We start from the raw sequence: 10,086 nt of genomic DNA on the forward strand, positions 1-10,086 counted from the left end.
GTCTGCTTTGTTTAGCAGCAGATGTGAAAGGCTTAAATGAAACTTTAGAAAAGTATTTAAATCTCAGTGGTTTTGCATCAACTAACTTTTGAGGCTCAGTCAACACTGATAAGAAAAAGAAGAAGTCATAAACTTTAATTTGATTCTTCTCATTAGGAACTGACATGTGAGTCTAAAGGACAAAACTTGTCCCCGATTTTATCTGACTCCCTGGGCAAATAAAAGCATCTTTCACTCAGTTTGGATCTGCTGACACTGTGGTCCCAGCCCTGGGAAGGGTGGTGGGCACAGCTCCAGTGCTCCTGCCCTGGGAGGATCCCTGGCTGCTCTGCCCTCTTCTGGTGTGCTAAAAACAGAATCCAAGGGAAATAATCCATCCTGAAATAAAGTATAACACAATTAACTTTTCCTGCAGAACAAAGATAACAGAGAAGGAGCTGTGATTCTGGGAGCAGGTCATGTTTTGTTTTCTGCTGATTTGTTCAGGTAAACACCCAGCTGCCTTTACCCAAGAAAACCTTGGAACAGGAGCTGATCCCCTGGGCTGTAAATTCCCCAGGGCAGTAACCCTGCTTTATTGCTAGCAAAGAGTCACACAAGCTACACCATGCCAAGATTAAATTGTTACATCTAATTTTTCCCTTTCAAAACATTTTATCATGGTAGTAAATGTCATTGTCACATCCTAGCAGGAAAATAAGCATTATTTTACTTATAACTAACTGCAGGAAAAAACTAAAGCAGAGAAGGGATATCACTTGCTTATTTCTAGAATTTGCTGATGATCAGAGCTATGAAAACTCAGGCTTTCCCCAGCTTTCCATCTTTTGCAAAGACAGTTTGCTAAACCTTTTCTAAACATTTCTCAGTGCAAGCAGAAAGAGAAGGAAAGTTATTGAGCTGCAGAGCAAACAGGAGGATGGTTTTGAGATAAAATTCACTTGAAAATATTGCTAATAACTTTCAGAAATATTTAGTTCTTCAGGTTTACATTCTATCTCTACTCGAATACTCTCTTTTTTGTCATACAGCAAGCAGTGCATCATTAATGTGAATTCTTACAAGAGCAGGTGCTTTGCTGCTGTTAATTAATTATCCACAAAGATTGAAACATCTTCAAGTTCCAGAGAAAAACACCAGGGCAAAGAACAGGAGGTTCTCTTTTACCTGCAGGACTATAAAACCTGAATGCCTTTGGAGTCCAAAACCTTCCAAATGTCCCAAAAGAGGTTCTGGAGATGGAAACAGCCCTGGTGGCCACAGAGAAATCCAAGGGAAGGCCACAGGCAATCCTCCCCTTGTACAGAGCATGGTAAATACCAGGTGGGAATGTGGAAAAGTAACCTGAGCCCTTCTGGACTTTACACCTCTCACTCATAAATGGGAACACAGTAAAGGATGTTGATTTAACTGCATTATCTCATGGGACTGATTTTTCCATATCTGAGGCTAAACTCTCACTGTGTTTGTAAAACTCTTTATTTCTGCACATTTTTAGTGCTTTCTTTACTAAGGGGAGGTCAAGGAGTTATTGTTGATATCCAAGATTTGTGACAACCAGGATTGTTGTCCATTCAGACCTAAATTCTCCTTCTCCTGTTCTTCTGCACACCACATGGAAAAAAAAAATCACATTGTTTGAAATACTTTGGTTGAATTTTCAGTAGTTTGAGCCTCAAATATGCAAAATTACTTGTGAATGTTCAGGGGCTCCAGCTGAAATCAGAATTATTTCTTTCTGAAAAAGGAGTTCCAGCTTGTCAGCTGTCCTGGGAAATCTCTGCAGTGATGGAGTCCACTGCTGCACAGTGGAATTCACGGGGGCATAGTTGGCACATGCAAGCAGAACAGTTTCAGATTATTTCATTACACCATAAGAAATTGTGGGAGAATGTACATTGTTCTTTGCTTTGCTACAAATCAAGAAAAAAAAAAGATTGAAGGCGCTGTGAGCACTACAAAGAGTGTAAAGAGCTGCAGAGAAAATTGGAGTGGGAAATATGCTCGTACACAGGGAAGATATCCAGGGGAAAATGACCCCAATTTTGCCCACCTCAGCCTCCATCACTTCTCTGCACAGATCCCCAATTCAGGTGAATGAATGATGGCAGCAGTGATTTTAGAAATAAGTTTATTACCTGTTTTCAATCCGAGCTGTCACAAAGGTTGCTGTTACATAACTGCACCTTGGCTTCTTATCAGGCCTAATTAGCAGCAGGAGAAAAAGACATAAAAAAGGGAAGACGACAGAGCCGTGTGCTTTCATTTCCCTTTGATCTGTGCTTGGCAGACTTGGTGACTTTGCTCTTCTGGGAGCCCCGGTGCCCTGAGCTGGGGCTGTTCCCTCCAGGAGCACGTGGAAGGTGCCAGCCCTGGCAGTGTCACCTCCCTGAGCAAAGAGTGACTCAAGAGGAGTGACCCCGCAGTCCTGCACAGCTGTCCCAGCTTTGCTGAAAACATTTGGGTGATAACTGAAGACATGTGTTCCCACACGTGCTGCTGCAGCCACCCACGCAGTTCACATCAGTCAGACATTAATTAAATTATATTTATTTATCTCCCTCACGGAGATGAGCTTGAACACTGCAGGAATTAAAATCCCTGCATATTCCTTGATGCACAAATCCGGCTCTTTTGCCTGTACCAGAGCAATCCTCGAGGAGCATCCCTGACCTGGAGCCCGGTTCAAGTTTTAAGTGTTGGAGCATCTCCTGTTTATTTCTGGAGGCTCGCAGTGACCTCTCCTGGCAGTGCGGGAATCCCTCGCCTTTCATGCTCTGCCACAGAGTAAACAACTCTTCCCAGCACCACAACAACGGGATTTTCCTGCTCTCGGCACTTTTAAAAGGAGGAATTGGCTTTTCATGTGTCTGGGAGAGCAAAGCGATGGGGCTGAGGAGCAGCAAAGAGCAGAATCAGCAAGGGAGGCAAATCCGGAGTCACCAGGAGTTCCTGAGTTTGAGTGGGGCTGCAGAGCCTTCACCCACCCCTGTGCCTCCCATTTTAGCCCTCACAGCTGCAGAATGTATAGATTTGTACAAATATCACTTCACACCAATGAAGTTCTTATTTCATGTGCTGATTCCGTGACAGTGGGGAAGCAGCACTCGCTGGGCTGAAGGAAAACTCAGGTCCCACCTTCCCTCCCCTGCTCCTCCATCCTCCAGCCCTTCACATGCAGGCACTCGCTGGGAATTGAAGCTTTGAACCTCAGGAAGAGTCAGCCCAGGGTGTTGGCAAACAGAATGAAACCTTGGGATGATTCCTGTTAACTTGACCTAAATCTCACATTTATCACAGAGAATTTGAGATGGTTGAAGTTACAGCTGCCTGACTCACCTGACACCGTGCAGCTCACCCAGGCAGTTGTGCAGAAATGGAAAGAGTCCAAGGACATTACTTTTATCTCAAATATCAAGCAAGAAGTTTGTGTGACAAGATAGAATCACTCACCCCAGGCAGGAGAGGGCTGTGCTGTTTGCCTGGACCTGTTCTCACCCCTGAGCCACAAATGAGCCAGAGAGGTTTCAGGATTTTCCTCTGAGTTTGCACAGGTCAGGAGCAACCCTTAAATCAAAGTATCACGGAATAGATGTCCCCATACTGTGAGGATTTGTTAAAAAATTTAAAATTTCAGCCAATTAAATTGCATTGCTCTCAATTATGGTGGATTTTGCCTGCTGTGTGTCATACACAAGTCATATTTAGGTTCGTAATGCTAAAAAGAATTTGGTGCCTTTTGATGTTGAATGTGCTCACTTTTACTGATTTCTTTAAAAAATGAGTACCCAGAATGTCCTTTCCTGTTAGCTCATTAGCAAGTGTGACAGTCGGTATTTCAGATTTCAAAACCTGATAGTCAAAACTGCTTGGGAGCCACAGAATTGGGGCATTAGGTGTAAAGCAGGTCTAAGCTGATATCTAGACCATCCCTCCACAGCTGAAAATTGATTTATTCAGGGGAATTTTTTAGAAATTCTTTTCTAGTTTAAGAGAATCAAAATAAAGAGTGATCAAACCCCACTGAAATTAATGGTCCAGTGAATTGTAAGAGAATTGTGCCAATGATTTTAAATGTTACAAAAGTTGGGTACTTAGGCACAGCACTGTGACCTGGGAGTGTTTTAAGAGGAATCTTTGAGCACGCAGGTGACAAAATGGACAAAATATCCTTTGTGTGGATATTTGCAGGGCTCCAAGGGTCCCTCAAGTTCCTGCTGAAGCAGAGTGAGCTCAGCAAGCCCTGCTGGTGGGACAATGGCCCTGAAAGCCCTCAAAGGCTGCTTCCCAAAGAGAGGCACAAGGAGAGGTTAACTCCTGTATTCCCAGATAAGGCTGCACATGGGTGGGATGGGAAAATAATTCCTCTGAAAGCGGCACTTTGGGGGAAATATAAACTTGCACTGGGAGTTTTACATCACAATCTTGTCCCTGTCTCAGTCTGAAATTAAAAACTCATCAGGACAGGGAGATTTTTACCTTTACAATTGCGTAGAGAAGACAGGCACTGCAGTGTAGTGGGAATGCTGCCAAGCTGGTGTCAGTCATGTAAAGAACAGGGAGGAGGGGAAATGCTTTTTTTTGGCTTGAGAGTGTCTGTGTGTAGTGCAAGGAAACAGATAAGCTTGGAGGGGATGATATTGCTTTTGTATTCTTCCTCCAGTTATTTATATAAACTTGAAGGAAGGGTCATAACACAGCAAGCTAAATACTAAATAAATGGAGCACCATCCCCTGGTAACAGATGATGTTTCTCTGAAGGGGATTTGTTAATGGCTATCTGCAAATTACAGCCCTGAATTCAGGCTCCAAGTTCCACTCAAGTTCTGTATGGAACATTTACCCCACAGGCAGGGCTCATTGTGTTCTGTCAGTTCTGTAAAATACAGAGCTGCAAACACACAGGCTGGGAAAAGAGTTTAAACATGGGCATCAGGAAGGAGATCAAGACACAGAATTAACATTTCTTTAGGCTGTTACTGATGAAAACTCAGCAGTTTATATTTCCATGGAGGAAAGCTGGAACAAACTTAAACACTGCACGTTTCCATGTGTGGGAATAATTTTGTGTTGTTATTAAATTCTAGTTTTGGGGCAGGTTTTCTTAATTTAACCATCTGAAATTCATCACACCCTGTCCAATTAGAAAATGGTCACAACAGCCACTTGCTATATGAGAAGTTTGAACAGTATTCTCCAAGAAAATTATGGTTAATTCACCATCAAAATCACCAGAAGATGCAGCCCAAGTGTTTGAGCCCTTCCCTGGTAAATGTCTGACAACCCACATTAAAAAATGCCACAACATTTTCAAGAATCCAAATCCATTAAATGCCTGAATCCCTTTTCCCCCAGGCTTTCTCAACATATCAAAACATGTTTTCCTTGCCTATTTATATATTCAGTTGCATTGCATTCCTTAATTAAACTCCATATTTCTTATGAACTAACCCAGCAAGCCTGTTGGTTTCAGTAAACGTGATTGACTATAAATATATGTAGGACATACACTTCAGATTTATTACTTGCAATAAATCTGTCCCATTGAGTTCAATAATTTACTGTGCTGGAACCATTTACCTTTTAAAATATAACAATATAGTTAATAAAACTCACTTCACCCTTTCAGAATAAATAACAGCCCAAATTGCCAATTTTTTTCTTCTTTTTCCTTCAGATTCTGCTGTTTTCCTTCATTTTTCCTTATAGATCAATGCTTTTTTGTAAGCTTTAAATAACTTTACATCTGTAATGCAGTTATGTGGACTGCCAAAACTCTGAAGTTTAGATTGTCAGAACATGTTCTGCTACAGGCATTTGACTCCCAACATTCATAACTGCTGGACAAGTGCCTGAACACAACAGAGCAGAGCATGGAACAGCAGGAAAGAAATAAAAGGCACTAAAAGTTTTAAAAACTCAAGGAAAACTCAAACTAAAATCAATGTATCTCTGTTTGCCCCCAAAGCTTTGTTAGATGAAAAATGTTTTAGAAATTGTCAAAGCCCTCAAAGCTGATTTAAAAACAAACAAAACCCAGAGTACAGATTTTAGCCTGTCACTCGTATTTCAGATTTTATAACTGAAACGCAACGAGGAGGGAAAGTTAATGAAACTCTGCGGCTGCTGCAGGGGGGCAGCTCTGAGGAGCAGCTCTCTCTGTGCCTGCCTGAATTTCATAAAAGTGTAAAAGTGCCTGAGCCCTGGCTGTGTAAAGACAAAATGATTCCGTACCTGTGTGCGGGGTGGGTCCCAAGCGCTGCCCTGGCGGAGATCCGAGCTCGAGTCCCCTTCAGCCACATTTACCTCAGCCTGTGGCCACCTCAGCATCCTGGGCAGCTTTTTGTACACCAGTCCCCCTCACATGGTCTGATTGCCAGATAATCTGCTGCCAAAGAGCTCTTTAAGAATTTTTGCGTCACTTTAGTCAAATAAACTTTATGTTTCACCAGGGCTGCAGCTCAGTTTTCCTCCTAGAGGTGGGTGGCTACATTTGCCTGCTCTGATCTGTTCTGGCGAGCAGGATCCAATGAAGGCAGAGGCAGAAGGAAGGGGAGCTTTCCTGGGAAGGGACAGCTTTGCTGGGTGTAGTTATAAATATAATTAACAGGATGGACACAACGAAGTTTTGAGGGAGTCAGTGAATTAGAAATTTGTGTAGATTACAGGGGGATAGGAAGGACTGGGATATTATCACAATGAAAGGGCTTGAAAAGAATAATTTCAATTCTCTTAAATTCTTGAAAAGAATAATTTCTTTTCAATAATCCTGAATAGCTGCATTATTTTAATAAAGAAATAAGGTTTAGTTTGATTTTAAAGCTTGAAGCACAAATTCTTTACAAGCATTCTGCTGCCTCAATAACTCAACAAGTAATTTCCTTTTTTCCTACCACTACTTCAAATACCTCACTCCACTTCTAACACTTTTTTTTTCTCTCCAGTGTTTTTCATCCAGGAATTCTTCATTCCTGCACTCCACGACTTGTTTATAAAAGTTCATAATCACAGGTCAATGCCATAGGTTAGGGGGCAGATTTAGGGAAAAAAAAAAAGGTGGGAAAGCAGAATAGGGGCAATAAATAGGAGTAGCTGATTATTGGAGCAGCAGCAGCTTTGCTGTAAGCAGTTACCAGTTTTCAGAGACTTCTTCCAAACAATTGAAAATAAATTAACTGGAAACTGAAGAGCTGCAACTGGCACTTTGCTGTCCCCGGTCCCCGGCGGAGCTGTGGGCCCGCAGGGCGAGGCTCCTGCACCATCTCAAGGAGAGCTCGGGCACTGCAGCTCCGCACACGGGAACGCGCTGGAATCAGCTTTGTTTCCCTTTTACCGCCCTGGGCACTGTCTTAAGGCCGTTTCATCAAATTGAGTTTCCCCCCCTTCACTTGCTGTAGAAATTCATTGATCTTTTCGTGCAAACAGCAGCACTCACCTCCTGTCTGCCGGGCTGGATTCCCCTCCTGTGTCCTGCTTTCCAAAATCATCAGGATTGGTGCTCGCCTCCCTTGGCTGCAGGCAGGAAAACCCCCCCAGTTCGTGTCCTTGCCTCTGATATTCCTCCTCTGTTTTGAGCTATTCCAGACGGGTTGCAAGGACAGATCCTGCCGTGCCTCACCCAGCAAACCTTTCTGGAGGTCACAGCACAGAGTTTAATGTGCAAATATCCAGCTGTGGGTCAGACCCCAGGCTCTGGAGAGCAGAATTTTTCTTTCTTGAGAGGATGGGTGGCACAAGGAGTCTGCACCTTTACTTTCCAAACAGATTTCCAGCTCACCACTGCTGGGAGACTGGAAGGGGTTTTCCAAATTCACTTTTTCCATCTGCTTACAAGAAATGAATTCTCTCTGCTGAAAGCCCTTCTGCTCATTGCATAATTATATCTTGGGTTTTAAAAAATTTTAGAGGGATTGTAACCTTTGCCTGATGTTTTTCTCCATCTCAGTCTCTGCTCAGACTAGGTTTTTTATGCCTTACCCAGGCCTTTTGGTTCAGGTGTTTTTTTCATTATCTTCAGCAGCAGTTATTTGGTTTGGTTTTGTTGTGTTGGGTTTTTTTGTTTTGAATTTCTTGCCAAATAGTCTGGAGCCTTTGGGACATAATAGAAATAACAGACTGGGGATGTCAGGCAAAACCCCTTAACCTTGTAACACCTTATTTATCTCATAAGTGAAAAACTTTCAGGGGCTGTAACTGAGCCAGATCCAAACTCTCATGAAATCTGGGCATTGTTGGTTGAAATTCTGATGATTTAGAGAAAGTATGAAAAAAAAAAATAGAAAGAAAATGGACTTTACACAAGACACACAGATAAAGCAGCTGCAGATTCCAGCACAAGGATGGGAATCATCATTTAAATGACCTCATAAAAGTAGTACCAACTGTTCTGTGAGATCAGCAATGGCTCTGCAAGTGACTCTGATTCACTGCCAATAAAAGGGTTGGAACAATTTTCCAAATAACACAGACCAAACAAATCCTGCAATATTTGTTTGTTCATATCTTTCCTTAGTTAGCAATCAGACTACATTTAGAAGCTATTACAATTGGCTTTGGGATAAAAGAAATTCTGATTGCCCTTTCCTGCTATTTTCCACACTGCTGGGATGCACATCTGGCAGTGGGATGAGTTTTGGAGAGGTTTTGTTATTTCCACTACAACTGCTTCAAGAGCACATTCCAATGGGGAAATCTGATTCCTAGAACCCACAAAGCACCACTACACAACTCTCCTCAGTTCCCTCATTAGGAAGTGTTGTTATTTTCTGCCACTCAAATCTGAGAGAGTTGACTTTCATAATATTATCTGTCAATATTTACCACCTGTCAGGGGAACTGTCTTCAAATTCTCACATGAAAACTGCATGGTTTTGTTGACAAACTGGAAAAGGAAACTATTAAGTCAGCTGGTTCCTCAGCAATCTAAAGATCAAGCTTAGCAAGGGATAAATATAATGTATAAACTAAGGGAGAAACCAGCATTGAATACAGTGGGCACTAATTTTTTTTATTCTAACCAAAGCATGTTTTTAGTATGTTAACCTTTTCATAGTCTGGATTTACAGTTCACAGAGCTTTCTTTGCTGAGTGACAACAAAGCAGCAAGCCAGGCTTATTCCCACATTATTTCTATTCCATCCCTTGGAAAGTTTAATTTTTTATCATCTCTGAAGCATCTCCTGTGCACTGAGAGGGGTTAAGTGGCTTGTTCCTCCAGCACACCCTCAGCAGAAGCACTGGGACAGTTCACTGGGAGCAATCCCTGCCTGTGAAGTCTCTCCCACACACCTGGGAGAGCCTGAGGCTCTCCTTGGATCCAGCTGTGCCTTGTGCTGAGCAGGACCCTGAGGATTCCTCAGGCAGCTCCATCATCACCCAGCTGCCTCCTGCCTTATCTCAGGGCTGCTGATCTCATCATTGAGCTCTCCCTCAGGACAGGGGGGCAGAGTGACCCAGTGAAAGTCACATCAGGAGGGAATCAGTTCATGGGGAATCATTCCACCCACAGATTTTACCCACATTTCAAACCACAGGTTAAAAGCAGCCACCTGGAAGGTGTTTATGGATAAAGAGCCTGCAGGCACCAATCCTTACCAAAGTTTCCATGGCTGTCTCCCACAGGCAGAGGAATGTTCTTGACTTGGTGGCACCAGCACAAACCTCAAAACCTCTTTGTTCAAGTGTCCCCAGGGGAAAAACCACAGCTCTCACCTTGGCATGTGCATTTCCCCCTTTCCCTTTCCCATTCCACCATGGAAAGAACTTACAAAATCACAGGGCATGAAGGCACAAGTGCTGCTGCCAGATTGGCTTCGTTCCCCATAATGTGCTTCAGCCATGTGGATTTTCTGTGCTTATTTGAAGGAAAGGAAAAAAAATCACAGCACTATTGTATAAAGTGTACAGGGAAGTATCTGGGCAAGAACTGGGGAGATAAGCACAGGCTGGACAATACCTTAAAACACTGAAACCAACAAAAACTGGCTTGGAATCAGTTTTGAGTTTATCAAGCTCAATCCTCATCGGTGCTAGCACCAGCAACAAAAATGTCAGTTAAACTCTGGAGAAAAAGTTAATTCTCCTTGG

This window comes from Melospiza georgiana, chromosome 19 (genome assembly GCF_028018845.1).
Source record: "Melospiza georgiana isolate bMelGeo1 chromosome 19, bMelGeo1.pri, whole genome shotgun sequence".
Lineage (NCBI taxonomy): Eukaryota > Metazoa > Chordata > Aves > Passeriformes > Passerellidae > Melospiza > Melospiza georgiana.